We start from the raw sequence: 13,523 nt of genomic DNA on the forward strand, positions 1-13,523 counted from the left end.
AGGTAGGCTTTTCTTTCATGAAGTGAGAAAAGGGTAATTTTGAAAAGAGAGTGAGAAATGAGGACTGGCATTTATGCCTGATCTTAGGCAGGTTTTCAGGCAGATCTGTTTTGGGAAAGGAGACGTGGAATTGGAAGTTCTGGTATCTGAGTCCCTAAAGACTACTTTTACTCATGTACTTCTTTGGAAATTGTTTGCGTACACCCAGGAATACATCTGCCCTAGTTTGAAGAATGCTATTACACTGTACAGACATGGTCCCTGACCCTACTGAATTATATACGATATTATGGAAAATGCAGACAAGTAAAACAGACACAGAAAAACAAACCCACCATTACAATAGTGTGTGATGAGGGAAGTATGGGCACTATGGAACATCAATGAGGTGCTCCCAAGCTGGGCTGGGGGTCAAGAAAGTCTTTTGCAAGAAGATGACATTCAAACTGAGACGAGGGAGTTAAGGGTAATATATCCAGGTGAAAAAGGTGGAAAAGAGGGAAAGAAGGAAGAGTGTGCACAAAACACAAAGGCCAGGAAAAGGAGCTCAGTGTGGCCGGAGCAGAGAGGGATGAGGTGGGAGCAGGTGGACACACAGCAGGCAGGCAAGGAGGAAGGTGGAAGATGAGGCAGAGGCCAGCCTTGAGAGGATCTGAAAGTCATATGCAGGACTTGGAATTTCACCAGGGGTAAATGGGAGCCCCTGGAGGTTAGGCAGGTAAAGAAAATCATCATATTTGTGCATTTGCACTTGTTAAACAGGGAGAGTGACAAATCCTGAGAACAGCCGCTACTCAATACGTTCTTGTTTGAGGTTTTCAGCTTTTCTGACTTCTTGGGAGTTTTCCGTGGTTTTCCTTAGGAGAAGTTTTTTTAATAGAAAGCATTCCAATCATGATTTCACAATATCACATACTTTAAACGCATAGCAAAAAATAGCAGCCACAGAACAGAAGATCATTCTTTTGTCTCCTGTGTGGGCTGCAAAACTAATTTCCCTTTTCCTTTAGGCCACAGAATTCTTCTATTCTCTTTTGAAGCATTGATCTAGGGGAAAACTGAGTATGCTACATATTTTACTGAACTTCAGGACAGTCTTAATACGGATTATCTCTCAGTTATGGAGACTGGATCCACAACATTGCGTGCGAAACACCATCCCAGGCACTGTGGTAACTTTTAATCCTGACATCACAGATGCAAATACTTGCCATCTGGACAAAACTGATACTTTCATTAATGATTCTTTAAACTTTCTATTACCCTTACTTAAAATGACTTTCAGGGTGCCTGGGTGGATCAGTAGGTTTAGCGTCTGACTTCGGCTCAGGTCATGATTTCGCAGTTCGTGAGTTCAAGCCTCACAGGGGCTTTGTGCTTTCAGTGTGGAACCTGCTTTGGATCCTGTGTCCTCCCCTCTCTGCACCCCGCTCCCCACTCACACTCTGTCTCAAAAATAAATAAACATTAAAAAAAATAAAATTATTTTCAATAAAACTGTTTAGAGCAAACCCAAAAACTAATAATGCTCTAGTCAGGATTAACTCATTTATGATGTGCATATTGTGAAGGATTTTTAAATTTTTTAAAGGTTTACTTTTTGAGAAAGAGAGAGACAGAGCATGAGCAGGGGAGGGGCAGAGAGAGAGAGGAGGACACAGAATCTGAAGCAGGCTCCAGGCTCTGAGCTGTCACCACAGGGCCCGACACGGGGGTCCAACTCTAGAACCGTGAGATCATGACCTCAGCTGAAGTTGAATGCTCCAGATTGAAGGGCAAATGAATTGGAATATTTTTCCTTGAATTGATACCAAAGAAGAAGGAACTTCCATGCTTTTTTGAGATATTGAAAGCGTATGTGAAGAAATTCTAGTTGATTAGATAAAAATGGCTTTACTAAAGCCATGTTTGCAAGAATTTAGAACCTGAGATAAAGGCAGTAAGTAAATGGCCTTTCACCACACAACGTGTGCATCCATGTGAAATCTGTATTCATAGTAAAATATGAGAAAAATGAGGAGAGATATTTTATAGAGTGGTAACAAATTGCTTGAAACTGTATCCGACCTGGTAGTCAGACCCACTCCTATCTATGCTGATTTTGTTAACAGTATTTGTGTCATAGGTCATTTTTTGGCATCATCTGGTGAAACCACCTCCATTGACCCTCACTGGGTTTGTAATTCTTGGTGTCTACTTTCATATAGTGGCATTGGATCCTTCAAATTTTGGGACAGGGAAGTTATGTCTCCTGGAGATGTAGCCCTGAGGTTTAGTTTGATGTTCTCATAACTGGAAATGAATTCTGCCAGAAGGTATATAGTCTTGATGTCTGTAGTTAAATATGTAGTCTCTTCATTCTGCAACCTTATCTCTTACTTATCTTATTGGTAGATTATCCCTATAGACCTAGGATTAGCTAAGGGCTTTTTTCCTACATCCTGTTTTTTACTGGAAATAGTCAAATCAGTTCCATTGCACAAATATTTACTAAGCTAGATTCAAGACACTGTGTGGAGTGCCACAGAAATCCTGAGATGGGAAAACAAGATAATTGGCATCAAATATTCCATAATTTGATAAATAATTTTTTTTTGGTAAATGATTTTAATACAGAGTAAAGTTAATGCCCTAAGATTCATACAAATTACTGAAAAATAAGGCAGAGGTCACATCTGGGTTAGAAGATGAAGAAAGCTTAATGGAGTGAGAACACAATGTTTGAGATTTGTCTACATGAAGGAAAAAAGAACAGTAATGTGTACTGAGTTCCTTTGCTGGATTATCTCATTTAAAGCTCAAGCTATAGCTTTGAGGTAAGAATTATGTACATTTTAAAGATTATGAAACAGGATTTGAAAACTTAAATAATTTGCCCACAATTACACATTTGATGAGTAGGAATTTGAATGCAGTGAGTCCAAAGATCAAAGCTTGTCTTTCCACTATGCTGAGCAGTTTTTAAGTGGCAGGAAGGAAAGAAAGCCTTAGAAGGAAGAAGGCACAGATCCTATTTAGAGAGGCAACCAAGTTTGGAACATGTGGAACATTAGGGAAAGTAGTAGGAAGTAAGATTGGGAATGTGCGCCAGGCCTGTTATTAGTAGGATCCTATATAATATAGTAGCCTATATTAGTAGGATCTTGAATACCAGGGTGAAAATGCTAATATGATGGGCAAAGAGACTTTAAAGGTTTTAGAGCCACGGAGTTGAGAGCTGCAGATAAGGAAGAAAAATCTGTCAGCTGTGCTGAGGATGGACAGGAAAAGAGAAGATCCTCTCCCTCTTCTGTTATGCAACTTCAGTTAAAAGTAATAAGGGCATAAACAAAATGGAGGAAATGAGGATCAGAGGAGAGAGAGAGAACACAGAAATTTTTTACTTGATGACCGCTAGAATTTAAGGGAAGAAGAAAGAAGAGTTGAAAATGACGCAGTAGTTATGAACATGAAAGTAAGAAAAAAATGGAATTCCTATTACCTGAAAACCAAAGAAGAATCTCTTTTGGGGAAGAAAGTTGTTAAATTGGTTTAGGATAAGCTGAATTTATGGTTCAGATAGGAAAGCTGGGGAATAACAGCCAACAACAGCTGAGAATGCGAGTCTGAAGCCCCAGAAAGAAGCCTGGGCAGGGATGTAGATTTAGGGACATCTGTGTGGAAATGATGAGTGAGGTTGGGAAGTGAATACGATCCTTGAGGAAAGATCCAGAGAAAAGAGGAACCTGGAAAATAAAGACAGGAGGCAGTTGATTATTAAGCTCTCTCAAACATAATAGAAAACACTGTATCTGAATTATTCGTGTAGATCCTGCAAAGGCAAAAATTTTCTTCCATACTTACGGATTTCAGCCATTTGCTAAAAATACAGGCTCCAAAGAACATATTTCAACTGATAATTCCCCTTTGTGATTTAGTCCTCTTCTGAGCCTCATCTTTTGCTATTGCTTTAATAAAGATTTGTGATGTCAAGGATAAAAATGAATCCTTTTGAGAGAGTAGAGCATGTTTAATATATATTTAATACTGAAGTTCATTAGAGATGTTTTGACATATGTTTTGACTCCTTAGGTACTGACTTCAAAACACCTTAAACTTGTTTCAGCTTCATGTTAGATTAAAAGCTTGAATATATATATATATATATATATATATATATATATATATATATATATACATTACTTACTAACAGTGATGAGCAAAGTATGTGGTAGAAATGATATAAAAGGGAACATTAGAGGACCATAGTAAAAACAGGATAATAATAAAAATATAGTTGAGATAACTTTTTCTCCACTTTCTTTTTTTCCTCTTAAATATGCTATTCTTTTAAAATATTAGGACTCAGTGATGTGTGTTTTAAGAAACACAACTTGGTGGAAATATATATTAAACATATGACTTAGAAGTGTTAATTTATATTTAAAGAAAAATATTTGCTTTATAAATTTATTTAACATTTAAGTATTTATTGGCAGATCCTTAATTATTTTATAGGGACAGATGGGGTTCTGAGGCTTAAAACAACACTAACACTGGGCGCCTGGATGGCTCAGTCAGTTAAGCGTCTGACTGTTGATTTCAGCTCAGGTCGCAATCTCGCAGTTCATGAGTTCGAGCCCCGTGTTGGGCTCCGTGCTGATAGTGCAGAGCCTGCTTGGGATTCTCTCTCTCTCCCTTTCTCTCTGCCCTTCCCCTGTTCACTTTCCAACTCTCTCTCAAAAGTAAATAAACATTTAAAAATAAAATTAAAACAAAATAAAATAAAATAAACCAACACTAACACAAAACAGCTTCAGTGGAAGCTATTCTGGCTGCCAGTGTGTGGCCTCATGTTTCCAAAACCCATGCTAACTGTACTGCCACGGCTTGTGTCTCTCTCCCTGATCTGTTCTCCAGCTTCTTCTCCCACCCTTGGATTGTTTGGCTTGTCAGCTAGATTCCTTTCAGCATCTCCTCCTGTTTCTATAATGAACGTCTTTCTGAATAGCCTTTATATTTGGCTCTGGTTGTTGAAATCTAGGTTATTTTTTTTCTTTCTAGGTTATTATTCAGCTTTCTCTATGGTTAGATCTTAGCTGCTCAAATTCTGACTTCTGTGTTGGCCCCCATTCAGAATGACCGCACACAAGGAATTTAACTTCCCTCATTCCAAATGTAGGGGAGGGGAAAAATCTTTTCCTTTACCCATCTTGGGTTCTCTGACTGCAGCCATATGAATTAGACTAATAAAAGACAGATTAACAGAAGAAAAACAACACAGAAGTGTATTGACATGTGCATTGTGCATACACAGGGGAGCACTTAACAATGAGTAACTCAAAGGGTGGTTAGAACTTGGGCTTTTATAGCATCTTAACAATAGGAGGATACATTTTTAGAGAAGCAACAAGACAAAGGAAAAGGACTGTGGCAAATTGTGGGAAGGAAAATACATGGAAAAACTAATGGTGTGTGTAAGGGATAGTTTTAGATTTGTTGTATAGATTCCTCTGGTGCCATTTCTGGACTGAAAAGGGTCTAGAGTTATCTTCAGTAATTAGCTTTCTGTCCTTGCTAGTAGAGAATTTATGTCCTGCTTTTAGACAAATAGGGGGAGGGAAAGTAGCTTTTCTTGTATCTGCTTCTCAATTGTTTTCAACATATCTTGGGGGCAGCATATTCTGCTACCCTTCACAAGCTTTCAGCTGGGGCTTAAAAGTTACTGTTAGTTGAACATGAATCATTAAATTTATCTGGAATTAGATGTAAGTTAATGAGAAGTTCAGGTTTGATTACATTATTTTTACTTTCAACTTTTCAAGTTGTAACTACTCCTGGTCTTAAAAAGAATCATCTGGGGTGTTTGGTAACTTAAACCAGGTCTCTTCCTGGAGATTCTAATTCAGTGGGTCTCAAATGGGGCCTTGGATTTTATATTTTTAGCTGGAACCCCAGATCCTTGGTATTCAAAATGTGGACCAGGTACCAACAGCATTGCTATTATCTGGGAACTTAGTTGAAATGCAGACTCTGGGAACCCACCTCTATCTCAATTCAAATCAGAATTTGAATTTAATAATGATCTCAGGTATTCATACAAGTTTGAAAAGCATTGCTTTAAATCAGTGGTTTTCAAAGCATGGCTCCAGACCAACAACATCAGCATCACCAGGGAACTTATTGGAATTACAAATTCTCAGGCCCCACCCTATACCTACTAAATCAGAAACTATGGGATTGGAGCCTAGCAATCTGTGTTTTAGAGCCTTTCATGTAATTCTTATGCTTGCTAAAGTTTGAGAACCATTTTTGTACGTGATCCTTATCATTGGGGAAGATGGAGACACACAATCTAATCCCACATAGACTATTTAAATCAGGAGTCGCAACTTCATACATTAGAATCACTTTTTAAAAAATGCTCATGGTGGGGCGCCTGAGGCTCAGTTGGTTAAGTGTCCAACTTTTGATTTTGGCTCAGGTCATGCTCTCATTGTTTGTGAGTTCAAGCCCCACATCGGGCTCTGTGCTGAAAGTGCAGAGCCTGCTTAAGATTCTCTCTCTCCTTCTCTCTCTGCCCCTCCCCTTCTCTCTCTCTCTCTCTAAATAAATAAATAAATAAATACACTTAAAAAAAAATTAAAAAAAAAAAAACAAACCTATGCATGGCAAGCTACATGATATACCAGTTGAATCAGAATCTCTGGGATGTGGATGTTTTTTAATGTTTATGTATTTATTTTTGAGAGAGAGAAAGAGAGGAAGGGCACACCTGTACATGAGCATGTGTGTCTGTGCATGTGTGAGCAGGGGAGGGTCAGAGAGAAAGAGAATGAGGGACAGAGAATCCCCAGTCCCACAGGACTCAAACTCATGAAACAAACTCACGACCGGAGTGCAAATCAAGAGTCAGATGCTTAACAAACTGAGCCACCCAGGTACCCATTGGGATGTGATTTTTTAAATATCCCAATTGTAATATCCAGGTTGGGTTGAAAGATGTCTGCTTTAAATTGTCAGTAAATCTATTAGCCAGTGTTGCAGATAAATGGAATTCTAGCATCCTTTCACTCTGTACTGTCAGATCTGACACATTTGCCTGGTGTGCTCTAGTACTTGTTAGGAGATATGCCTCATGACTCTCTCACTCGTTCACATCTTGCTGGGTATACCAAGAATGCAAAGCCATGACTACGTTTTCCATGGGCCATTATTTTCAGGGAACATCCTTGAGGAATGAAGTAATGTTTCCTTCTTGCTGTGCCATAAGAAATAGTCTTGTATTTCTGACCCACAAGTCTCATATCTTCTTCCAATACTTATGAAATAGTTTCAGGCAAACTTACTAGCTTGTGAGTAGGGTAAGATCAAATCCCAGATCTGTAGTAATCCGTACCAACCTATTCCCAGTACTCTGGCCTCTTCTGTTACATCTTGATCTTTAGACCATAATGGGGCATAGATGCCTGGCTTAGTCATATATTTCATTCTTGCCTACATCTGGGACTGTTCCTCTTGTTGCTGTTGTCTTCAGTCTACTCAGGATAGGGCTCTCCTAATGGCAGTTTTACTCCAGAGACTTTCTGCCTGTCATTGTCTGCCTTTGGCTACAAACTAGACCAGTCTAGGCCCCAGAAGAGGACAAAAATATATTGTTTTAAAGCATATAAAATTTTTTGTATTAATAATAATAATATCATACATATATATGTAACATGGTAGAACTATCACTGTACTTTCATAAAGATCTTGTTTGATCTATTTTTAGTCCATATTTCATAACTCGCCTGGCATCTTGCATATAATAGGCATTCATTATTTATTTCTTTGAACAAATGAATGAAAACATTCATGAACTTAGATATGATGAATAGAGGAAAAAGAAAATTCTGTGTTTGTGGACATAGGTAATGTAATGTACCTTACCTCTTTGATGAAAGTACCTGAACTGTATTAATTGTTCTTTGTCATCATTCTTTTTGTAATTATCATCATCATCATCATTTATGTTGAGTTCATATATTGTGTTGTTTCATTAGATTGATTTTATTTTCCTTAAAGAACATCCATACTGCAAGACAAATGTATGTTATCAAGTCAATCAATAGCCTTTATTGATTATCTACCTTAATTCATGCCTTGCTTGTTGTCTTGTCCTTTTGGATTGTCTTCTCATCTTGTCTCTTTGGAATACGTAAAGTTAATCCTTCTAGTAACTTGCTGATAACATGTCCTGAGAAGAAATGAGGGGAGATTTATAATTGCAGGGCAGCACATCTGCTGTTCGGGCTTATTGGTGCTTCCAGACAAATCAATTCCATCCCTCTTGCCACTCAGGGAGACCCTGCTGGGCTTCGTTACTCTCATGATAGGTCCATCCCTTAAATCATATCTAGGAGTGGCTTTCTGATGCTTGGGGGCAGCTAGGGAAGGGAGATTTTCGGAAATGGGAATATTCAATTAACCTACAATGGTAGATTGGTTTGAAGAGAATGGAAGACTTAAAGACGACCTGGCTTTAGCCTGGCTCTCTTTGATTATTCTCCACCTCTCAGTTCTGCCCTTAGGTGAGTTTGGGTATCCTAGAGGGGCACTACAATTATAGGATTATTATTAAAAATAAAAATGGGAGTAGAGCAATGAAAGAAAATTTGATTCATAAACATAGTCTTAAGTCTCCCTTAATTGTCAGTAGTAGAATTTTGCTTTCCATGAATAGCCTGAATAAATATGTCAGATCTCCCCTTTATGTTTTCATATCAGAGAGAAAAGCAGTAGGCATTGAATGGGCTTATGAGGAGTCCAGCTAGGTATCCTGTCATCAGCTTCCTCCTGCAGAAGTTTGCTTCTACTCAGGAAATAAAGATTATGCCCAATGACTTCTAAGAACATCTCACAGATTTAAATTAAAGACGACAAAATCTTTGGCAATTTTCAGATAATATACTTTGCTCTTTTGTTGTTGTTACACATGGAAATAGACAAGGGTTCAGATTTCTTTAAAAGTTGCTTTAAGTAGGGGTGCCTGGATGGCTCAGTCAGTTAAGCATCCAACTTTGGCTCAGGTCATGATCTTGCAGTTTGTGAGTTAGAGCCCCACATCAGGTTCTGTGCTGACAGCTCGGAGCCTGGAGTCTACATCAGATTCTGTCTTCCTCTCTCTCTGCCCCTACCCCCCTCACACTCTGTCTCTCTCTCTCTCTCTTAAATATAAATAAACATTAGGAAAAGAATTTAAACGTCCTTTAAGTTGCCATTGGGAACATGAGTATTTTTGAAAAGTGTAAAAAAGTGCATTTTGGATATATGGATTCCATACTGTGAAGGGGAAGGATAAAAAAGGGCTAAGTATTGTTTACACTAGCCATATTTGCCTGTGTTTGAAAGGCTGTTCTCAGCATGCTCTTTCTTCATATATCATCTATTGCCATTTTAAGTGATCAGTTTCCAATTTCACATGATATTGTGTTACAACAATACCTTTGTGTTTCAGATATGTTAAACACTTCTCATGTTCTCAGTGCATAATTAAGCATGACTTCCTGTTCAGTTTTGATGGTTTCTGATATATTTTCATTAGAACTGAGATAAGGTGTTTGTAATAGTTCTGTTTAAAGTTTTTGTGTAAAAACATTTATAACTTTTTGTAGTTAAAAAAAAAAGGTATTCAGAATGTGTTGGTAAAATATGCTAACTTAAAAAAAAAGAGTTTGTATCAAAGGTAATTTACAGGGCATCAAGGCCGTATTTACCATCAAAATTCTATTATTAAATTTTAATTTCAAAAAAAGTGACAAACTAGAATTTTAGAAAAAAAAGTGCTGAGAACTGATGTCTGAGAAAGAAGATATATGATATCCGTGAACTTTATTATAACTGGATGTTAGGAGGAAATTTAGAGATATTTTGTGACCAAACTTGACATTTTAAGGTTATGTACAGGAAGGTAATTCTAACATGTGAAAAATCTTTAAAAATTTGAACCTTGGAGATAAGACAAATGTATTCATAATACAGTGAAAGACTAGTGAGGAAATGAACCAAATTGTAATTGGTTTAAGCTTTTATATGAAGACTTCTATTTGAATCAAATATTTGATTATTTAATTTTAATGGCTAAACTTAAAACGATGTGTTTCCATTAATACTTATTTCATTCTAGTAACACCTTCCAGTTATCAGCACATCTGTACTGAGTGTCTAGTATCCATGGTTAGTGCTAGGTTCTCTATGGGATTGGATCTAGAGGTAAGTATGAGAAGAACACTGTCCTCAGGAGAAATAGAAAAATACATCAACATTTAAGTAGAACTGATTAACTAATTAGAGTAGTACTTCTCAAGTTATTTTGATATCAGGACTCCTTGAGACTCTTAAAAATTATTGAAGATCTCAAAGAACTTTAGTTTGTATAGCTCATATCTACCAATATTTACACATTGGAAATTAAAACTGAGAAAATTTAAAATGCAAACATACAACAATAATACATTTCTTAACAGAATGACAGTTTTATCCATGTCATGTAGCCTCTGGAAAACTCGACTATTTGTACACTTGTGAAAAAATTAGAGTGAACAAGGCAAATAATGTCTTAGCATTATTAAGAAAATATTCTTTACTTTATGAAGTCTCCAAAAGGATCATGAGGACCCCGGCAGACCATACATCGGCAATCACTGAACTAGAGATCAAGATGTTTGGATTTCTAGTGGATATGTAATCAAAATGCCACGGGGATTACAGAGAGGGAGAGCAATTTATATCAGTTAGTACTGAAAATGATCAATACCACATTGTTACTATTACTCTCCAATGAAGTCTAGATTATGATAAAAAGCAAGTAGTTAAAATAAATAGCAGTACTAGTTTTTGCCAAACAAGTTCATGAAATGAAAGCATTCCCCTGCCACCTGGTGGCAATGTATCCTAATTAGGGATTGAATAAGTTTTTTAATGGTGCACAATTAACAATGCATTTTAAGTGCAGATTTAGAATTGAATGTGGAATCTGTTCATCAAACAGTATAAAATCAAACTTGGAACCTCTGAAACATGCCAATTTACACTAAACAGTTCCCTAATGCAATAAAAGCAACAAGATTAAAAACCAACCGTGTTTTCAAGAACCAGTACTTCTGCAAGATTTTCTCACTGCTTTGAATATAGTTGGAGCTCAGTATTTCAGGGTGGCAAGAAAGGAGCTTTCCTTGTTTGTCTCTAATGCATTTTCTCACTGCCTAGAAAAAAGGAGACAGAAAGAGGGGTCTGCAACTCTGACCACAATCATATTTGTAGATTCAGTCTGAGGGGTTGAGAATATACCTCACAAAAAGTCAGGAAAATGAGCTCACTGATTCACACTCCATTTAGGAATGTATGTTGCTGTAGCAAATGAAGCTCTCTGGTACATGGATACCTGGATAGAGAAGTATGGGAGTTGATGGAAGGCCAAAGGAACTTTGATCCTGAGAAGTATGTTAGTATTATATGGATTTACCTAAGACTACTCCCCTCCACCCCCTTTTTTATACATTATGTCCACATATCTATACTTTTCAATAGGACAGTAAAATAGATTTTATCCTTCTACTGGTTAGTTTTGGGTTTTTGTGAATGAGTAACTCATTATTTGCGTAAGCTTTTAACATACTTCCCAATATTTGGAAATATGATATGGCATAGTACAGTGATCATCAACTTGGGGGTATATGACTTTCCAAGATACCTAAGCATGAATGGTTTGAAGACAATACATTTCCCGATACTTTACTTCCATATGTAGTTTCTCCCCAAAATTGGTCTGCTAGGAAACAAGCCTATATTTACAAAAGCTCCAGTTCCACTTTATTAAAGGATATACAAAGGAGCATTGCCTGAAGGTTGAACCTGTCTGGGTGCCTTTCAAAGGGGAAGCCTCCTGCAATGATTAATCACAGCACCATGAACCTACAGGGCTTCGAGTCTTTCCTGAATTTATATATATTTCTGTTAAAGATAAAGCCTGGGGTGGAACCTAGTACTTTTGGTAGTTAAGAATGGGGTGAATTCAGATATATGGTATATAGACGGTAAGGGAATAATATCAATTTCTATTTAAACAACTTTGTTTCTTTCATCTCCTGACCATTTTTTAAAAAACTGATGGCTTCTGAGGAAGAGACCATTGAGGAAAAAGTAGATAGGCCATCAGTAACAAGTTTTAAATGCTTAAAGGTGGTCTTTTCTATGCATTTGAATGATGGAAATCCTTTTCTACTCTTCTCAGTATTATTCTCTAGTACCTGAAAGCACCCAAGAATGGCCAAAGAATATAGAGTAGGAAAACTTTTTGCTAAGTTCATTTATTTATTTTGAGAGAGAGAGAGAGAGAGAGAGAGAGAGAGAGAGGAAGCGTATGTGCATGTGCACGCACGGGTAGGGGAGGAGCAGAGAGAGAGAGGGAGAGAGAATCCCAAATAGGCTCCAAGCTGACAACACAGAGCCCAATGTGGGACTTAAACTCATGAACTGTGAGCTCATGACCTGAACCAAAATCAAGAGTCAGACACTCAACTGAGCTACCCAGGCACCCCATGAGGAGGAAAACTTTTAAAAAATACATAATTTGATGTATTCTGAAAATACCAACATTTTCAAAATATATTAGAAAAAACTCTGAATAAAACTTCAATGTGATTTCTTTCAGATTTAACGTACTGTACGTTGTTCAGTAAAGTAATTAAAATTTGCTTTTTACAGTTACATCACGTAAGATTTATTCTCATTACCATCAATTCTCATTTTATTTGATAAAAGAGTTAAACATTTTATGTGTGTTATTAAGAAAATGTAAAATTAGGGGCACCTGGGTGGCTCAGTGGGTTGAGAGCCTAACTTCAGCTCAGGTGGTGATCTGGTGGTACATGAGTTTGAGCCCCCCACTGGGCTCTGTGCTGACAGCTCAGAGCCTGGAGCCTGCTTCAGATTCTGTGTCTTCCTCTCTCTCTGCCCCTTCCAGCTTGCACTCTGTCTCTCTATCTCTCAAAAATAAATAAAAAATTTTTAAAAAAAGAAAAGATAAAATTTGACACTAGCTGTCAGAACAGCTGCCACTTGAAAGAAGCCAACACCGTGACCTAGCAGGGAGGGTGCAGGGGAAAAAACTACTCTGACCTCACTCACCACCCTCAGATCTGATGATAGTGCCTCTCATTGGCTAAGCACAAGTAAAGCCAGAACATTGAATAGAGTGAAAAAGAGTGAAATGAGGATCCAGAAGAAGATCTGGGAAATATCCAAAAATTGAGAAAATGCATGACTCTGATAAATGTTTATCTTAGCTTCAGTCTTTTAGAAAGTGGATCTGAAGGTAAAGATTAAAGACTTGTTGGGGGGCAAGTCTCCATGGTGTTTCTGCACATCTGTGATAGATTTTGTCCAAGATTCTTTTCTGAAGGATGTTTGTGTAGCGAACAGCCTCAAAACATAGGGATAGTGTCAACCCTGGGAGCAAAGTGAGGATTTTTTCTCTGACCAAGATAGTGAAGATAATATGCCCC

The sequence above is a fragment of the Panthera uncia genome, chromosome B1 (genome assembly GCF_023721935.1).
Source record: "Panthera uncia isolate 11264 chromosome B1, Puncia_PCG_1.0, whole genome shotgun sequence".
NCBI lineage: Eukaryota > Metazoa > Chordata > Mammalia > Carnivora > Felidae > Panthera > Panthera uncia.